Below are 20,787 nucleotides of genomic sequence, written 5' to 3' on the forward strand. Positions count from 1 at the left end.
AAAAATAGAATTTAGTTAAAATTTGGGCTTTGACCGTTTCATGATGACTAGCCTCCCTTTCTAATAAAAAATGACAAAAAAAAAAAAAAAATCTCATTTAATTTGAGTAAATTTTATTAGTTTTCTTGACTTATGCTACATTAACAGTTACTGGCTCCAAGGAGAAGCACCTTAATTGTATATATTAATTTTTTTTTTTTCAGTAAAAGCACATTTGGCCTAATGAAAAGTTATTAACATATTAACATTAGGTAATACTTTCCTCAAGACTGTCTTTTAGGTTTTACTTCAGCTGACTGTGTTGTGAATGAGGAATTATTAAATTTTGTCAGAGTCTCCCCTCTACCCCATGCTGACTCCAAGATGAATCACCTTGTAATGATATTTATTTATGGCTAACGTCAGGTTTTTAAACTTACCTAGGTATCCAAATAATGTATGAAAATGCTGCTTCTATGTTTGAAAAGCAGTACCATAACTATTGTCTCTCAAGGACTTAAGAAACCACATGAATTACTAAAGAAATGTCACTCGCTAGAGCTGTGCTATACCGACTAGATAAACTAGAATGATGCTATGAAATTCACTTCCACATTTGTGTTTTACACTGTATTAGTGAAAAGTTCTATGCAGGTAAGTGAGACCATAATAGATTATACAAAGCTCCTATAAAATTTTGAAAAGAAGGAAAAAATGGTAAGAGAATTGAGACATCACAGCACACATAGTAGTGTATACATGACAGACTCAAAAGGATCCAAGCAGTGAAAATGAGTACCATAATCATCTTTTATGTTGATCATTTAATTTTTTAAAAACTTTTTATTTTGCATTGGGACATAGCCAATCAATAATGTTGTGACAGCTTCTGGTGAACAGCAAAGGGATTCAGCTCTACATATATAGATATCCATTCTCCCTGAAACTCCCCTCTCGCACAGGTTGTGTTAGCCATTTAATTTAATGTTAGCAAAACATTATCACATAAAGCTAAGGCCACTTGAGTTTTACTAGTTTGGTAATACGGTTTTACAGCTATATAGGAGCTAACTTTGATCTTATTTTGTATCTCTGTTATCTTTATTCCACAGATCCCAGCCCAATGATTTCTTACAGTTCCCTGAACTCGCCAACCATGTTCTGCTCTTACGGCCTTACACAATTTCTTTTCTCTGCCTAGAATGTTCCTTCCCCAGATTTTCATGGATTGGTTCCTTTTTGTCATTCAGGTTTCATTAAAATACCCTACTCAGATGGGTCCTCTCTTTCTATTCAGTTTAAAGTAGCTCAATAGTCAGCATGAACACAAGAGTTGGATTTATTTTATTCTTGGTGCTTCTCACTATATGATCTTATTGATTTGTTTCTGTCCCGTTCCCTTCTGCCTACACCACTGCTGGAGCACAAGCTTCATGACTGGTTCAACTATACGTTCCTGGCAATAAGAGAAATGTACCTAATACATAATAAACATGCTCATTCAAATAATATCTGTAAATATGAATGAATTAAGGCTCTCAAGACCTCCACATAGCTGTCTGCAAAGCCCTTCACGATGTATTGCCAACCTATATCTCTGGCTTGATTTCATACCAGACCTCCTCATTTTCTGTAAGTCAGTATACACTGCTTTTGCACTTACTTAAATTCTACATTCTCCTCTTTGGGCAAAGGGTCTTTTCTCATTCAGTCCATTTACAGAAAGACCCCAGTTTATTCTGTTTAAAGAAAGATCCCAATGTATTCCTTCAGCTGATCATTTCTGCAGATCTCTTTCAGCCACCACCTCCTTGAAAACCAGACTAGATCGAATCCCCTTAATAAATTCTCTTAGAGTTCTTCATATCTCTATTCTAAGCACTGAAAAATTATAATTTATATTAAATTGTGAGATTATTGAATTACTATCCATTCCTTTATTAGTCTGTAAACTCCAAGGAAGCAGGAAGCATGCCACCTTTATAGTGCCTGGCACATTACAGGGTCTCAGTATTTATTAGATATATAAATATATGTGGAATGAAAATGCAAAACAAAACTTAAGAGAATCTTCGTTTAATTAAGTAGCTTTTTTACCCTATGGTTCTCATTTAAGGAAGTCTATTCTGGGAATTAGAATTGAGCAGAATCCTTTTTTAAAAGAAAACATTACATATCTAAAGTTACAAAAGAAAAACAATTTGTTTTGCGATGTTTAAAAGTTCCAAATTGATTTATTTAAAGCAAGGTTTCAACATCAAGCTTTTAGACTGCTTAAAAATATTGAAATGAAAACTGGGAGTTGTGGTACTATATCTTAACAAAAGGAAAGATAAATAAACATTGTACCCTCTGATGTAATACAACAGGAAGTATACAGAATCACTTGTAATGTATTCTTGCCAAAAAAATTGAACTAGAATCTGCTTAAACTTCTACACTTAATTAACAATATGTAGGAATACAGGAGAGAGGAAAGTATGTTCAAAGATATTAAAAGATGTCACAAGGATTAGTAAATTTTATAGGGAATTTCTATAGCACAAATGATCTGATTCATCTCAACAAATAACTAACAAAGGGGAAAAATTTAAGTGAAAGATTCAGTGCTCATTCACACCTAGCCAAAATGAAACTCTCATTTGTCAGAAATATATTTGATAACACATGCATACAATTATAATGCACCACACCTTTTAATCATTTTTGTTGAAAACAGCACAAAACAGAATTAACTGTACTCTTTATTATAAACAAGAGTGCATCTGTTTGTCAATTTGTTCTTTTTTGGCACCCAAACTTTCAACAATAAAAAACAAATTTTAATTAACCATACTAGAGAAAAGCCTGAATTAACTATTGCCTTCTACAGAAAATTACCTTAAAAAACTTTTATTATATGAAGAAATGATCAAAGAGTATGAAGACAAAAAACTGCAAGAATAAAGTACCACAGTGCCAAAAGTACCACAGAAGCGTTTCAGGTAGTTAATAAAAATTTTTGTTACTATCCTGGAATATGTGTTTGTTGGCTTTTGAGATGTATAAGTAGTAAGAGCTTTTTTCACATTCTAAATAAATATTCATTTGTACTCCTTAAAACAAAAAGGTGAGAGAATAGGACCCTACTGATTAAAAGAGAATATAATGTATGGCCCTGGTTTGGATTCTGCTGCGAATGAACCAACTATAATAAAACATGTATGGGACAATTAGGACAATTCGAATAATTACTAGTTACTTGATTCAGGGCTTCCCTGGTGGCTCAGAGAGTAAAGAATCTGCCTCCCATGCGGGAGACCCTGGTTTGATCCCTGGGTTAGGAAGATCCCCTGGAAAAAGGAATGGCAACCCACTCCAGTATTCTTGCCTGGAAAATCCCATGGACAGAGGAGTCTGGCAGGGTACAGTCCATGGGGTCACAAAGAGTCAGACACAAATGAGTGACTAACACTCCCATTTTCATGCTGATGATATTAAGAAAATATGTTGATATTTTTAAATGTGATGATGGTATCGTGGCTATACTTACATCTCAGAGAACTATATTAAAGTATTTTTGAAAAAATAATATGATAGATGATTTGCATAAAACAATCTAATATTCATGTGTGTGGAAGGGAACAAGTGACAGTAAAGATGAAATAGTGGCCATATGGCTTATAACTGATGACGTTAGGTAATGTACACATGGGATTCATAAAGCTATTCTGCCAACTTTTGTAAAAGTTCAAAATTTTCATAATAACATACTAAGTATACAAAATGGAAGTTTGAAGTTATTTATTAAAAAAATTTAGGAGGATAGGAATTGAATATATATTAAGATTCTCCAAAAAAATGTCTTCAAACACAAGCCCCCTTTACAGTTTCCACTAAGCAGAGATAAATGAATAGTATAGGATGCTACTCAGGAACAAACTGAACAATCCTGATTCGTGGGTTTGGATTTTTGTTTCTCTGTGGTAAGTACTTGCTCATTCTTTCCACTACTGCATTATTAAATGAAAGTTCTGCAGTTTCCTTAGGCTCATTGAGTATTACAACAGGCAAGCAGAAGGGGAAAATGAGAGCCAAATGGATAAAAAACACAGGAAAAATCAGAACTGCTGCTGATTCTGTGAAGAAATGGTTTCTAAAACAAACATACAAGAGGGGAAAAAAATAACAAACCATCTACTTTATGATCTACAGTCTCCTCCACAATAACACAAAACAGTTTATCCAGATGGAAAAACCCACCTAATTTTGCTCCTGAAAAGTATTCTATTTTGAGTCTATCTTCTCTGACAATAAAACTCACAAAGAAGAATGGGGGGAGGATATTATTATAAAAGAATACAGAAACAGTGAGTCATGAATAATACGAGTGAAATAAGACATAATCCTTTTGGTACATCAACTGAAGGATGTACAGGGATGAAACCATGTTGATTAAGCTGTACTGAAAAAGTACTCAATGCAATTACATGAGAGGTATAAATATTTCAAAGTAAGTTTGAGTGATGATCTTTTTGTAAAGGATTGTACAGATTTACCAGCTCACTTTTAATAGGTATTTATAGAATTAGAAGAAACATATAAATAAATATTATTTTAGTGTTCAAATAAAGGCATAAAACACAAACAGAAGGTAAAGCTTTAAAGATTATGCAAAGAAATGTTCTGTTTGCTTTTAAAAACAAAGGCTGAATATTTTGAAGATATATACAGACTGAATACAGTGGAGCAGGGCAGACTCTTAGAGCACTGACTAGCCACCAGCTTAGAGTAGTTATTAATAACTATTTGCCATTACCATAATTTTCCTTTTTCACTCAGTTTCTGATGAAACTACAAATGTGTAGGACTCATTTACACATACCTGACAGTTTCACTAAAGGACTTTTAAGACATCATTCAGAAGCCCTGACCAGAGCTATTAGCTTTGAGTCACTCATAAAACCTTTCTTTTAAAGAAAACTCAAGCTTGATTTGTATTTCAATTAAACACAAAAATATTTTTAAGTGGAAATGGGATTAACAAAATGCCTTTGCCTTGTTTATCCTGTATGCTTGCTAGACTCACTGAAAATGCTGAAGTTACTGATGCAAGGATAGATGGTTGTCTCAAAGGAGGCAAGGAAAATCTTCAGGATACACTAGGAGCCTGATTCTAGAACTGCTTGTATCAGTAAATGCTTTATGGCCCTCAGGATAGAACGGGCTGACCTCTCAACTGTGGAAGTTTCCATTTTTGAGCGGAACGTTTCCTCAAAGGCCACATATGTATTCTTAAAGGAAACCTTGTATGAATGTGGAAAACATGCTTAACTAACGTTTTGAACTAACTACCTAGAGCGCTCAGGGAACAAGGTATGTTTTCTATTTTCTTTTAGAGTAAAGTAGCCATTTTTAAGAAAACAAACTGGCAAAGAATTACCAAAGATAATCTTCTAAGAAATCAGTGGATCAGAGTCAGTCCCAAGCTTCTCAAAAGGAAGCTGAGCCTGTGGGAAGAACAAGTCAGAAGGCCAGAGTTCTAATGTTAGCTCCAGAGCTAAGATCATGACCTCTCTCAAGTCCCTCACCTCTCTCTGAACTTCAGTTTCTCCATCTGTGACATGAGGACTGGATGAGATGAGTTTTAAGGTCCTAACTATAAAATTCCATGAAATCGTTTTGATCCTACAGCTTCTATAACATAATCCTAGAAGATGAAAAATAAATTTACATCAAAATGTCACTGAAGTTACCTGGCATTAAATCATTCAAGAAGAGTCATCTTAACACATTATATACCTATAAAATCAACAACATAGATCTTTTAAAAATACTTTCAACAAAAACTAAAAGCACTGAGTTAATAATCTAGAAAATTATTTAATTAATTTGAACCCCATATCACCTATATTTTTAAAGCATTTTAAATTTCTATCACACATTGACAGTTATCTAGTTTAACAGATGGTACTGTATTATAACACTAAAAGTACTATAAATTTTGTGAAGGATAGCTTTCAACGTGAAAATGAAAGGGTTAGTCACTCAGTTGTGTCTGACTCTTTGCGACCCCATGGACTGTAGCCCGCCAGGCTCCTCTGTTCATGGAATTCTCCAGGCAAGAATACTGGGAGTAGGTAGCCATTCCCTTCTCCAGGGGAATCTTCACAACTCAGGTACGAAACCTGGGTCTTCTGCACTGCAGGTGAATTTTTCACCATCTGGCCACCAGGGAAACCCTATTGGTCCCTACCTACTCTTACCTCCCAGGTTAAGGATAACATGCTAAACTTTGGTTTCTCCCTTTACTGAAACAGTTTTAAAAATAATCCAACACCTAAAATTTGTATTCAAAGATATGAGTGTTCTCTGGAGAACAGATTCCTGAAGGCTCCAAAGTTAGTTTCGTTTACTACAATATTTTTAAAACCAGTCATCAGAATCTGTGATCAGACTGAGGGGTGAATAAGTAACAGTGTGCCCAGGTATTACTTAGTTTTACAGGAAAATTTGGCACAACTACCTGGAGCTTATTTTTCTTGGAGTTATGATAGAAAACATTGTTATATTCCCCTACTTTTTGCAAGTTCACTTTATTCACTTCACTTTTATGAAAAACCTACATTAGTACCTGCTTTCACTAACTAAAAGAAACCTGATGATTTTTCTTTTTATGAAAAAAGGCAAAAAATGAAAATAGTGTTCAGTGTTTGTTTTGCCATGTTAGGGGCAGTGCAGAACCTGAGCGACGAAAGTAGTACCATTAAACTCCTTCCTGGGAACCACACTTAGCATCTCAGCATCAAGCCACCAGAGCTTTGAATTGTCTGTGAGCATCTGCACTTTATCTCATTTATTTTATGCATCCGTTAGCATAAGCTGTCCTAAGGTAATGCTTCTTCGTTTTATGCCATTTCTGCTTACAAAGTTTCATAGGAATGCTCTACTTTGGGATACCGAAGAACCTTATATATATAAAGATATACATACTTTTGGTACGTAAGTGTTAAGTGTGCTAAGTCGCTTTAGTCATGTCCAACTCTGTGCGACCCTATGGACTGCAGCTTGCTAGTCTCCTCTGTTCATGGGATTCTTCAGGCAAGAATACTGGAGTAGGTTGCCACGCCCTCCTCCAGGGGATCTTCCTGACCCAGGGATCGAACCTGCGTCTGTATGCCTGCATTGGCAGGCAGATTCTTTACCACTAGCGTAAATGAGAAGCCCTATTTAGTACACAATAGCATAAAAAAATGTATGCAAGCTTCAAATGAGAATTTGGAAATGGGATTTCAAAGAAATTTCGTATTTGCCAAAGATACTCCTAGGATCCTGAGGGGGTGTATTTCTCACTCTCTGTAGTGAGGGGTACTTCAGGAAAAAAGCTTGAAAATCACCTAGCACAGTAACATTTTTGGTTATAAAGCCAGGCAAGATCCAATTAGTAGATCATGAGGTAGCCTTTGTGGATAAACAATGTAATGTAATCATAAAATTTTTAAAAAAGAAAAGAATTGAGAACAAAAATTTCAGTGCATAATTGTAGGTGACAAAAAGTACCAGATAATAATGTCTCATTTGCTTGGCACTATCAGAAAACTGAGTATTTCATAAAAGTGAGTTTTCCATGAAACTAAAACCTATCTTTTTAAGTATAAAATCTTCTTAAGTTTTAACCTACCTCTGAAGAACTCACAAAATATTTTTACTTTAAGGTTTAATTATGGAAAAATTTAAATATATGCAACTATATTGTATAATGAATCCCCATGTATTCACTACGCAGATTCAACAATTGTCAACTTATGGTTGATTTTATTTCATCTGCCCCACACCTCAATTCCCCTACTTATCATTTTTAATTTTTAAGCAGTTTTAGTGAAGACTTTTCCTAAATTTAATCATTTTACTTAGGGATTATGAAACAACTTCTATTTGGCAGTCTAAAGTCAATATTCCTGGAGGTGAGGTGCTATTACATCAAAAATCTAAAACATGTGGCATTAACTCTGAAACAGGGTGGCAGACTGGCTTCAAGGAGACTGCTGATGAAAGCCTAAAGGAAAATGAGGAAAATTTTATCAGAAGCTAGAGGAAATACATGTAATAGTGGAAATTTTGACAGTATTGCCACCTGCAATAATGTAGGGAAAAGGCAATATACCTAATGAACTCAATTTCTGACCTAAGGAGATTTTAGGGCAGAGTTCTAAAATGCTACCGACCTTCTTGCAGCTATCTATAGTAAAATACAAGTGGAAAAGAGAAACTGTTTTTTTAATTTATATTTTTATCTCCCCCCAAAATTTAGCAGAAATACAAACAACCCGGGATTTGCTGGGTTTGAAAATAAAACTTCTTCTCATTTCAAAACTACAGAAGGCAAACTATTCTCAAATTAAAAAACAGATTCTAGTCAAACACAAAATTGAGAATGAACCTTTAAGATCCTTCATTAAGACATTGGCAAGACTCAAAGTGATGCAAAGGCAGGAGACAGATGGGCCCTAGGCTGAACAGTTTCTCCCCTACGGACAGAAACTCTGTAATAGCAGTGTTGTGCTGCGCTTAGTCACTCTGTCATACCCGACTCTTTGCGACCCCCATGGGCTGTAGCCCACCAGGCCCCTCTGTCCATGGGGATTCTCCAGCCAAGAATACTGGAGTGGGTTGCCATGCTCTCCTCCGGGGAATCTTCCCAACCAGGGATTGAACCCAGGTCTCCCTGCATTGCAGGCAGATGGTAATAGTAGAAACTCCATTAAAGGAGGATGATGGAGGAGGCTGGGCCCTGCCTAGCTAAGAGATGAAAGACCACGTGTTTCTCATTGTTGGAGGCAAAAAGACATCCCCAACTACACATGCACAGAAAGGCTCCCTGGAATCAAAAAGGTAGGGGGCGCCACCTAATAATAAGTGATATCAACTACCCATAAGTCTCTTCACTAGAATCCATCTTGACTAAGAGATGAGCACGCACACATGGGAGAATACTGAGGTATACCAAATAGGGACTCAGAACAAGGCAAATCAAAATGATTAGCCAACGGAAACCCAGAAAAAATGCCCCATAAAAGTGATTCAAATCACTGAGGGTGTGACTCTCTCTCTGAGTCTGCCCATGTGTCTATCCACACGTACTGTACTCTTTCTTCTCCCAATAAACACTTTACTTGATTACTTTCTATCTTTGTGGGAATTCTTCTCTGCAAAGCTGAAGAGCCTGGGCCTTGTCACTGACCACTGGTGTAGTGGTTAGGATTCGGTTCTCTCACCACTGCAACCCGACCTCAATCTCTGGTCAGGAACCAAAGTCCCACTTCAGTGCCTTACAGATCCTTTCAAACAGAAACAGAAAGGCTATCAATAAGGGCGTACCTCTTGGATACTATCCTTTAAACAACAGGGTTTCTAAGAATCTTAAGGGTCTTGTCTCATAGGGAGCTCAAGGTTGAAAAGGGTTTATCTTGAAGAAATTTTTGGTGAGAGTTTGACTAATGAACTGAATTTATAAACTGATTTAATGAGAAGCCCACAAACGCTGGCTTGGAGAAACTCTATCAACTTGGATAGAAAAGGTTACAAACGAAATGGAGGAAGGCTTTGGACCTCCCAAACTTCTATAAGGCAACTCAACAGCAAACAAAAAAGAAAGAGAGACTAATTTTTATGCAAAAGCAAGGATGACTCAGCAGAATCAAGAGCCCAGAGGGCAGAGCCAAGAATTTATAGCAAACAATCCCACAGACAGAAAAATTGAGCCTAATCAAGGAATTGGCAATACATGTTTGGCCAGACTCCAGAACTGCTACAAATCAGTAACTGCTATGTATGGCTTGTTTTTCCCTCTTTTCCAATGGGAGGATCTATCATGGTTATCCTATACTTGTCCTGCCATTATATGTTGCAATGTATTGGGTGGGCCAAACAACTTTTCTCTTTAGTCCCAGGTCTTCAAATCAAGAAGGAATGGTTCTCAAGGAGATGAATATAGGGAATTGTACCTGAGGCACTTCATTCACACCTGGACTTGATAAGATCCCAGGCTTGGAATTGCTGCTATAATAGAATGTGAATTGAGATCTTGATAGAGGAGTTGAATGTATTTTGCATGTGGGATATGAATTCTTACAGACAGAGGGCAGACTGGCAAATTGTGTTTACTAAAGATGACCACAATATACCCTATCCTGCAGGTTTGTCTCACAAAATGATGAAGCCATCATTCTTTTCATCAAGAGGAGGGTCTGTGATTCTTCCAATCTGGGTGGACCAGTGAGTATGGAAGAAGTAATAATATATGACTTCTGAAACTAAGTCATAAAAGGCAACAGAGCTTCCACCTGGCCCTTTGAGATATTCACTCTCAAAAGCCAGCCACCATGTGCTGAGGAATTCTAGGTCATATAAAGAGAGAGGCCATAGGTAAATATTCCATATTACAGCCCCAGTTGAGTTGAGGTACAACCTAACAGCCAGCCTCAGCCAGACATGTGTGAAGAAGACCCCATCATCATTTGACTATGGCCACATGAGACACCTCAAGCAAGTTATCATCTTGCTACACCCAATCAACTCACCAAACCATGAGCGATAATAATACAATAACTGTTGTTGTCTTAGGTCACTAAATTTTAAGGTGACTTTTTTTTAAAGCAATAGATAACACAAAAACAGTATATCTCTCTTTAATAAGGTAAACCCTCATGGCTACAAAAGGATGTAGGACTGTTTACCTATATAACGTGTGGCCCAAGACTACTGAGCTTCTATAAAATATTTTCTTATAGGTGTTCCTTTTGCTGGTTATTTTCTTTTTGAGTGGTTTCAAAATCTGTTGATCCTAGCCATATAATTGCAGTAAGCCTTAAAAGCAGCAGATACACATTATATCTTACATGTATTGATGTCATTTAATCTTCAAAAGAAACTCCTGAGGTGGTACTATCATTATTCCCATATTTACATGGAAACACTAAATTACTTTATCCAAGGTCACACAGCTAAGAAGTGGCAGAACCAGGATTCAAACTTGACTTCAAAGGCTTCATTCTTTACTACATAATATGGTTCCTTTTGATAAAGGGAACTGAGGGAGCAATCTCTTCTGGATAAAGTCATTTAAAAATGATTGTCGCTTTTCAGCACAGAGAAAAATTCCCACATAGAAGAGAACATGTTCAGAAGGGGAAATTTTTAAATAAATTAATATAATCTCATATTCTTACATAAACGTGCAGAGATCATCTGCACTCGAACAGTAATTATTCAGGTAAGTCGTACTTGGTGATTCACGGCACGTTAATAACTATAGGAAAGCAAACTGGCTGAAAGGCTTCTGGATAAAAACAAAAGTAATTTTCCCCTTATCTTAATAGGCAATATAATCAGGCAGAAACTTCAAACAAAGAGAGAGACAGAAAGAAAAGGTATAGTTTTTAGCATTGTTTTAAATAGAAAGACATCCTCTAAAGAGAATCCATCTAAGGATTAGCATAAAAAACTTTTGATACCTTTTCTCCTAGACTAGGCATATAGATGATATGGTGAGGAGAATAATCAAACAAAAGGGAGTAAAAATAATAAATACCAATGGTTACAGTTTGCAGTCCATATATGACATTAAAGGGAAATTCTCTTTTTGCACCGCTTTCAGATATAGCTAGCCAGAAGCTGAGCTTTACAGACTGAAATCTGATTATAAAACATTACAGTTATTTAATAACATATAAAGAAATTTAAGACCTAAGACCCATCACTAATTTTAAATTGTTGGGAATAAGCAGGGCAACAAAAACAAAAGAGTGCCACCCCATCACTCCTTACCCCTCAACAACGAAAAGATTATGTCTCTTAAAATATTATTTCAACCTCCTGCTCCCATCTACAAAGACATACATACATATACAAAGACATATGATATACAGTAGTATATCATATGAACTCGATTCCTTCTGGAGAGAATGAATCATTCTGAAGAATATCTACTAAGTATACACCAATCAGGAAGGCTCTCACGATTTTGAAATGCTTCCAAAATATCTGATGTATCTTTGTCAAATCACAATATATTTCTTTGTTTCTTATTTCTCTATAATCAAAATGAAAGCACTATTATGATTTAAATTATATACTGGATATGAGATCCCAAGAGATTACATTTCAACTGAAGTACCATTATTCACAAAAGTACTTCTGCAATCAAAGCTTTCTGAGCACAATAGCTTTTATTGAATAGTCATAGCCTTCCTTAGATACAAACTTATTTAATAAGGACCAGGGAATCCCAGGAACAACCAGGGTTATTATTTTATTAAGCAAAAAGAGATTCAATATTAACAGGAGATATTTCAACTCCACACTTCATCTCCATCCACTTATAAAATAACAGGATTCAAAAATAAAACATATCAGAATCATCTTGCAGAGCTTCTTTTCAATATCACAATTTCTAAGAAGAGTACATACAAGTCACCTCAGATCTCATTCAGTTAACAACCTTTATATGTTTGTTTTAGGCTGCTGGGAAGTATATAACACCTACAACTTCCTGTATTTCTTACTCCCACTGGGTGAAGAGGGTGGAGAGAAAGAAATGAAAATAGGAAAGTCTAAAATTAGCCTAAAAATTATTGCCCATCTCATTCTACTGATACAAACTCAGGGAACGTCTTTTCCTCTTTCTCCTTCACTGAATTTTGCAAAGTGGAAGACATACACTAGAACCAGACCAAAATGCTGAACTGCAATGCTATAAAGGGTAAGAAAGATCTACAGAATTCAGAATTCTGATGTACATGTCTACAGTTTAAGTGGCCTATGACAATGCATGCTACAGAACATGTTCCTTAAAAGTCTCCTGAATGGTGCTACAGTTCAAACCAGAACCAAAGCCAGTAATTATATCAGAAGTGGCTGGTGGGTCATGTAGTGAGAAGAGGAACCAACATCCTTTTGAGGATCTCTGATCAGGGATGCTAGCTGGTCTTCAAATTTCTTTTCAAGTACTCCATACTTGCGTGACTTAGATGGCTTAATGAAGTCTGAAATGCTCTTAAAAGAGGGTAATTGCTTTAGTGCCATGATTTGAAACATGAATATAATTTCCAAAGCTCAGGAGGGTCATAAAGATTAATGTATTGATGGTCTATCTTTTTCTTAGATGCATATTTGATGGAGAATTTGAAAGAACAGGACTCAACAGGGGTTAATGGGAAGAGACAGGGAAAGCTGGAAGCCCTGGAGATGAACTGCACCAGTCTTATATCTGAATGAAGGGATGAGGGGAAGAACTATATGGAATGGAATTTCCCCATAAAACAAAATCAGAGACAGATGCTCAGTAAGATGATTAGACTCTAATATAAAACTAGCACTATAAATTCTTATAGCTGCAACACTTACTTGACATCAAGCTAAAATGAATGCAGTTCAAACACCACAGAAGTTATAGACATTTGAGAAAGGTCATATTATAACAAACTGTACCAGCAATAACTCAAATTCCAGCCATTTGACTTTGCTACATATTAACTGGTACTCATACTACCAACAATAGAATGTGAATTACATAGTACCACTTAAATCTAAAACATCTTACTACCTATTGTGCTAAGATTATACTCTTAAGAACCCTGTTTCCAAAATTTCCAGCCATTCAATCTCATTTTGGGAAATGGTCAAGTTACTCCGTGTATCAATTCTGCTCACTTGACGGTGGTAGGTTTCAAGGTCCCGAAAGTGTATCTGACCATCAGTGAACACAGAGGTAGTCAATGGGAGGACCCAAAGAAAGATGTGAGAAGTTACAAGCCTGACTTCTAATTTTTACTGATTTAATACCCCAACTCACTCACTATATGCCTCAAGGAGTAGACACAGTCATCATTCTAGACAGGCAGAAATGAATCAGTTACAGCACTCAAGGACTCTAAGCAAGGTCTTATTTTCCCACTTAAGAGAGATAGATAACAGGACAGAAAAGATTCAGGAAAACAGCAAAACTGGCTCCAAGACATCAAATCCCATTCTAGACTGTAGTCAGAGGAAGAAATTCAGACATACCCAATGCTTACTCTGTTGAGTCATCCTTACTTAATATGTGAGGTTTATTCCAACAAAGCACCTGGTCCACTGTTGCAGCTTTTAAAACAGAAGATGTTATAAACTAGCAGGCCAACACTCTGCTGAGTCAATTACTCATGATGTACAACTAGGTGACAATGCAAAATTTAAAAAATGATTTTTTTAAACACACTTCTCTACCTATCCTTTAGCAATATGGTATGGTGTAATATTTCTAAATAGATTGGACGGGGGAGCCTGGTGGGCTGCCATCTATGGGGTCGCCAGAGTCAGACACGACTGAAGCAACTTAGCAGCAGCAGTAGCAGATGAAATTTACTCATCAGTAGTCTGTATGTGCAACTACTTATACAGCCTACTACCTTTGTGTTTTCACTATAATCCCATCATTTTGATACTACATTATCACTGAGTTGTTTAACCAGCTGGAGTCATATACTCAGAGTCAACAACTACTTGTTTAGGTAATGGCTTCGATATCTACTAAATGAACAGGCCAGAATTCCTTCCACAGACTAGAATAGAGGAGAGACTATGTCCTTGTTTCCTGACAACTGTTATCATTTTCCTTCAGTAAAAGCTATCAGGTCAGTACTTATTATGTACAGACATACTGTGAAGAAAATAAACAATAAGAAAAGGTCTGTGATGTCTAAGAGGTAACACTCTAACTACCAAGACTCGATACAATCATAAAACAGACTGGTTTATAACAATGCTTAGGTGCCAAATGAGAGGAAATTCAATGCAATTTAAATAACCAAAAGAAGTTGAATTTTCCGTACATCAAGATTATTGTACGCAGGAGTGATCAAAGAAGGCTTCTTGGAGGTGGGACTTCAGCTGGATCCAGCAAGATATATTATTTTACAAGGTGCCAGGGGCAGCAGGTTTGTCTTTCAAATTATGCTTTGTTTGGCTTAATATTAAAATCATTTTATATTACATTATTAAGCTCATGGAAAGATTATCCTTTTAAGTTTGAGATTAAAATGTGGTCTTTGAAAAATCTTTCCCTCTCTCTATGTAAATTTCCTTAGTTATTTTGCTATTTGAAGTTCAGAATGTACAGTAGAGGGTAGGAGATCACTGATTCAATGGTTTGGACAGGGACAAGTGCCTAAAACCTCAAACTCACATTTTCTACCAATGTTCGCATGTTTCCAGGAGGACTGAATTTAGCAAGAAAACTGGAGAAACAATGTTTATGTATTTCAAAATAATTTAATCCCAACAAATCTGTGAATCAGTAACCATTATCCTAATTCTTCCAATGAGAAAACAGAGGTGTAGGTAAGTTATACAGCTAAGAAGCAGCACAGCTAGGATTTGAAATCAGGTGCATCTGATTCTAAAAACTCCTCTCTATCTACTATATGTGACTTGTTTTAAGGTAGCAAAAAGAATGACTGCTCACTCAATGCTGGAGTGTTCAAACACAACACAAAATAGGTTTATATATGTGTGTGTGTAAACCTAGCCAGAATTCCACCAACAGCTATCCTGAACTATATTAACTACTAACTATATTAACTATTTAGGCACATCTCTGAACACTAATCTCATGTCTAATGAAAGTATTTCTATGGCCAATCAGTTCATTAGGTACCATTCTATTCTTGAACTTCTACTGCATAGCTTAATGTCTTATTTAAAACAGTCTTGTTCACTTACTGTTCCATAGGCAACTTTCATTGCCTTGAGTTGGTAAGAAACACCTTGCAGCCAAGGACATATTATTCTTCCTTAGAATCTATAAAGTGCTCAATATGTTCCCATAGTATATATTCAATAAACAATCCTTTGTGCTTTGTGTGTGATTAGATGCTCAGTTGTGTCTGATTCTTTGCGACTCCATGGACTGCAGCCCACCAGGCTCTTCTATCCATGGGGATTCTCCAGGCAAGAATACTGAAGTGGGTTGCCATTTTCTTCTCCAGGGGATCTTCCCAACTCAGGGACTGAGCCCAGGTCTCCCACATTGCAGGTGGATTCTTTACTGTCTGAGTGACTGGGAAGCCCAACAATCTTTTAATTTCTATCCAAAAAAAAATCTCCTTTCCAAAAAGATTCCTTCAATCACTTCTACTATTAGACAACTAACACTAAAATTAAAATAAGTGGCTATGCAAATAATTTTTTTTAAACAAATTAAACTAGGGTAAAAAGTGCTGCCCTTGTAGGATCTTACTTGTAATAAGACAAGGGTCAGAGATAAAATGAGAACTTATTTCCACGAAATGAGCCAACAGAATATCACAGAAACATTAAAACACGAAAATCATTGCAATTCTGGAATATATGCCAATACACAGAGGAAGCTCATTTCAATTTGTCAGACAAATGCCTACTCAACAAGCGTAACTTCTTAGAATATAATCTATTTTATATTCTGTTTCCTTAACCTTCTACTAATTGTGACAATCAGAGAATGTTTTTGGACACTGGGATGTATTTCTGTAATGCACTGTTTAAAAAAAAACTCTAAAATGTATTTGTAAAATACATATCTAGTCCTTGCAAACCATATGCAAGTTTATGAACCTAAGTGGCAGGGGGTGGCAGGAGGCAGGGAGATGGGTGGAAGCCGAGAAAGAGAAAAAGAAAGCTATAGCGTCAGTAAACACACAGCCACTAACCTTGCTGCAGAGACACCAAGGTTACGGGAAACCCGCTGGCGGCAGCACGGCCAGGTTTGTGTGGAGCAGCCACTGTGCCATTTGCTTCCAGGACTGTGTGACACACGTGGAAACTGGGGAGATTCTCCTGCTGGATCAATAAGCTGCATCTGCATGCTAAATATCCACAGGCAGGAGGAGCCCAGGGGAAAGGAAAGAAGGGTAATCCCTGAACTGTGTGGAATCCCAACTCCCTTGACAATAGCAAGACTGTCAGCTTGAAGAGCTCTTCCAAGCAAGTAAAAGACATACACCAGGAACTGGCTGATTCATGTTTTAAAATCATTCCCTATGTGCTTTTTGCTCCTCACTCCGACAAGGCCATTATCACTTTAGAGCTGAAAATATATCAGGGTTTAGAATTTCCCCAAATCCACTGGGTAGCAGGAATTCCCCACACCAGTGCTCAGGAAAGGCAAAGCCTCTCTGCAGTCTACTTCAGCCAGAGACAGATTGCCCAGCAGCCTCTCATATACACCCACGCCTACTGAGACACAGGCTTTCCCCAGCACTGGTTCCCTGCACAGCACCACATTAACATTTATGGGAGCTGTTGGGTGTGCAGAGGGCTTTTCCGGACAGACAAAGACATCCAGAGATCAAATCCCCTCAACAACTGCTTTGTAGGACTTTCTGCCCTTCTCAGACTTGCCAGTAGGCAGCCAGCTTATTTAAATCTATTCTTTAACCTCTCCTAAAATTAGCCAGTTAAAAAGTGCACTTACCTTCAATAAATTGCTCAGGAAAATTATGCTACAAGACAGCCTGATTTTAAGTAAATAAATTACACATTAGCTTTTAAAAACCACAATTATTATCTGCATAAGACACCTGCTTCTAAGAGATCTATTAAGAAAACAGAGCCACATTTTTTCAAATTTGACAGTATTAATTTGATAAGATCTGAAAAAACAAGTGAACAAAAGCCTATGTACTTTCTTTTTAGTCATATTCAAAGCAAGCAATCCCCTTTCCTCCCAACTCACCACCCCCACCCTATGCCTGAATTAGGCATGCTCTTTTCATTGGTTCTTAAGAGGGAGTAGAAAAAAATACCTTACAAATGTAAACCCCCTCACAGATCCAAGTAGATGGGTTCTTGAGTCTTGCAGCACAACACGAACGGTTAAGCAAGGAGCTAACATCATCCAACAGTGCCTGGTCTTCCCCCACTTCCCTTAGATCAAGCAGCAGGGTTAATTATGTGGAACAGCCAAAAATGTAGAGTAATTAGCTATTGACTCTTGGGGGCTGGTAAATTTCAACAATGCCTATGGTTCTAGACTTTATAATAAACTTCTATTTAACCTGCTTTTGAAACCAAAAAGGCAAAGTATTTTTTTAGGAAAGAAAAGAAGCAATATTACTTAAAAAAAATTTTTTTTTCCAGTTCATCATGAAGAAGGTCTTTCCCATATGCATCTGATTTTAGGTACTTATATTTTGTTCTCCACCTCACTCCACTCTTGTGTTTTCTTGCTATGATCTCTGCTCTCTCCTTTACTTTGAGAAAGCAGAGTAACACTTTGGATACAACAGCTCCCCTCAGTGTCCCGCCCCCCAAAGCCTCTATTTATCCTGCAGTGTTTAACTTGACATATTTTTCCCTCAGCAGAAAATAAGCTGGAAATCCCGACACTGTTCCAACTGACCAAACTCTCCTAGGAAAAGAGTGTTCATAAAGTACGTAGAAAAACCTCTCAGATGCCAAAGACTGACCCAAACAAGTGGCATGTGGCAATTTCATATCTGAGTCCAAAGCACAATCCAAGGAGCCACTAGGTTTTGGTTTTGGTTTTATCATACCTTGTGTCTTAAATAATATTCTAAAATAAATAGCAAATCACACTTGTCCTGGACATGAGGGTAGGGGTGAGGGAAGGGGAGGGAATTAAAGACCATAACTTGATTCTTCAAAATATGTGGAAGTTCCACATAACACACACCCAGATGGGGTACCTCTGTCAGGTAATAAAATCCAACTTGAAAACAATTTACACACTGACATCCTCTAGCCAAGGTAGAATACATGCAATGCATTGGTTTCATTTAAACTATTCAATGAAGTACTTAGGGTGGATATTGATTATGCTTAGAGTGCATTCAGCAAGAAAACCCCAAACCAATTGAATTACTGTTTCTTTTTTTATGACTGGGAATTCCCTTCACACTTTTCTGTAGAACTATAAGCTACAAACTACTCAGGTTTGCCTTAGTGGAAGGAAGGTCCATGAGAGACACCCCCAGTCACAAACATTTCTAAGTTCACTGGATTTTTGATTATTTATCTTTTTCTCTTTAAAGTTCAAGGACTAGTCCCATATGTGCTACCAAAGGATGCTGGCTCATGGCTAGACAGCTACAACAGAATAATCATCTCTGGTGTTCCTGGTCTTGCTAACTACCAGTCAAGACACGAATAAAGCATGAGTCCTACATATAAGGGACTTAAAAACTAATAAGGGAAACTAGACACACATCCTTGCAAAGTTAAATAAGAAAACAAAAGTAAAACTGGGTTCCTCAGAAGAGGTAGAAATTCAGTTACGACTTTTATAAAAATAAGTTTTTTTTTTTAAAAAGGAACATCTGGGAGTACATGAATAAAGGAGTAAGTATGATATGACTACTACTACTAACACAATGGCATTTATTTGGCTTCCCAGGTGGCTCAGTGATAAAAGAATCTGCCTGCCAATGCAGAAGACACAAGAGTGGTGGTTTTGAGGAGGAAATGGCAATCCACTGCAGTATTCTTGCCAGGATAACACCATGGACAGAGGAGCCTGGTGGGCTACAGTCCACGGTGTTGCTAAGAGTCGGACACAACTGAGCACTATTATTTTATGGTGTGAAGGTGACAATGTACCAGGCGCTCTACAAAGGGAAACTATTTCAAGCACTGCTACACTTCTACAACCACTTCACAGTGGCATTTTTTGGGTGAACTGAGAAGGGATATGGCATTCTTTCATATTGCCAATTTTTGAGTTTCTCCCAGTGAATGTGTGGTTAGGGTATATTCTGTGGTGAAGAAGGGTTCCAGGACACAGTACAGAGAATCATGATCCAAGGACTACAGAAAGGATTCTGCAGTCCTGGTAACATTCACCTGTTTCCCTCATGGAGGTGACTCCCAAAATCTGATGAGAGTTAAAAGGAGTTTTCCCTTTTTGCGGCCTATTTGCTATTCACTCACTAAGTCGTGTCCAACCCTTTGCAACCCCATGGACTGTAGCATGCCAGGCTTCCCTATCCTTCACTATACCCCAGAGTTGGCTCAAACTCATGTCCATTGAGTTGATGATGCCATCCAACCATCGCATCCTCTGTCACCCTCTTTTCCTCCCACCCTTAATCTTTCCCAGCATCAGCGTCTTTTCCAATGACTTGGCTCTTTCCATCAGGTGCCAGTATTGGAGCTTCAGCTTCAGCATCAGTCCTTTCAATGAATATTCGGATTGATTTCCTTTAGAATTGACTGGTTTGATCTCCTTGCTGTCCAAGGGACTTCCAAGAGTGTTCTCCAACACCACAGTTCAAAAGCATCAATTCTTTGGCACTCAGCCTTCTTTATAGTCCAGCTCTCACATCTGGAAAAACCATAGCTTGATTATATGGACCTGTGTCAGCAAATGATATCTCTGCTTTTTAACATGCTGTCTAGGTTTGTCATAGATTTTCTCCCAAGGAGCATGTGTCATTTAATTTCATGGCTGCAGTCACCTTCTGCAGTGATTTTGTAGTTCAAGACTTTCCAATAAGCAAACTGTCACTGTTCCCATTTTTTCCTCATCTATGATGGGTCTGGATCCCATGAACTTCATTTTTTGAATATTGAGTTTTAAGCCAACTTTTTCACTCTTTTCTTTTACCCTCATCAAGAGGCTCTTTAGGTCCTCTTCACTTTCTGCCATAAGGGTGGCATCATCTGCATATCTAAGGTAGCTGATATTTTTCCTGGCAATCTTGGTCCCACCTTGTTCTTCATCCAATCCAGCATTTTGCATGATGTACTCTGCATATAAATTAAATAAGCAGGGTGACAATAAACAGCCTTGACGTA

At 37.3% G+C, this 20,787-nt stretch overlaps 1 protein-coding gene across 1 annotated transcript in view; it reads right to left on the reverse strand.

Annotated features, from left to right (window-relative positions):
* The window catches only part of MCU (mitochondrial calcium uniporter), a 189,747-nt gene that overhangs the window by 80,366 nt on the left and 88,594 nt on the right, over positions 1-20,787 (reverse strand). The window lies entirely within an intron of this gene.

This window comes from Capricornis sumatraensis, chromosome 10, assembly GCF_032405125.1.
Source record: "Capricornis sumatraensis isolate serow.1 chromosome 10, serow.2, whole genome shotgun sequence".
In the NCBI taxonomy this organism is placed as follows: domain Eukaryota; kingdom Metazoa; phylum Chordata; class Mammalia; order Artiodactyla; family Bovidae; genus Capricornis; species Capricornis sumatraensis.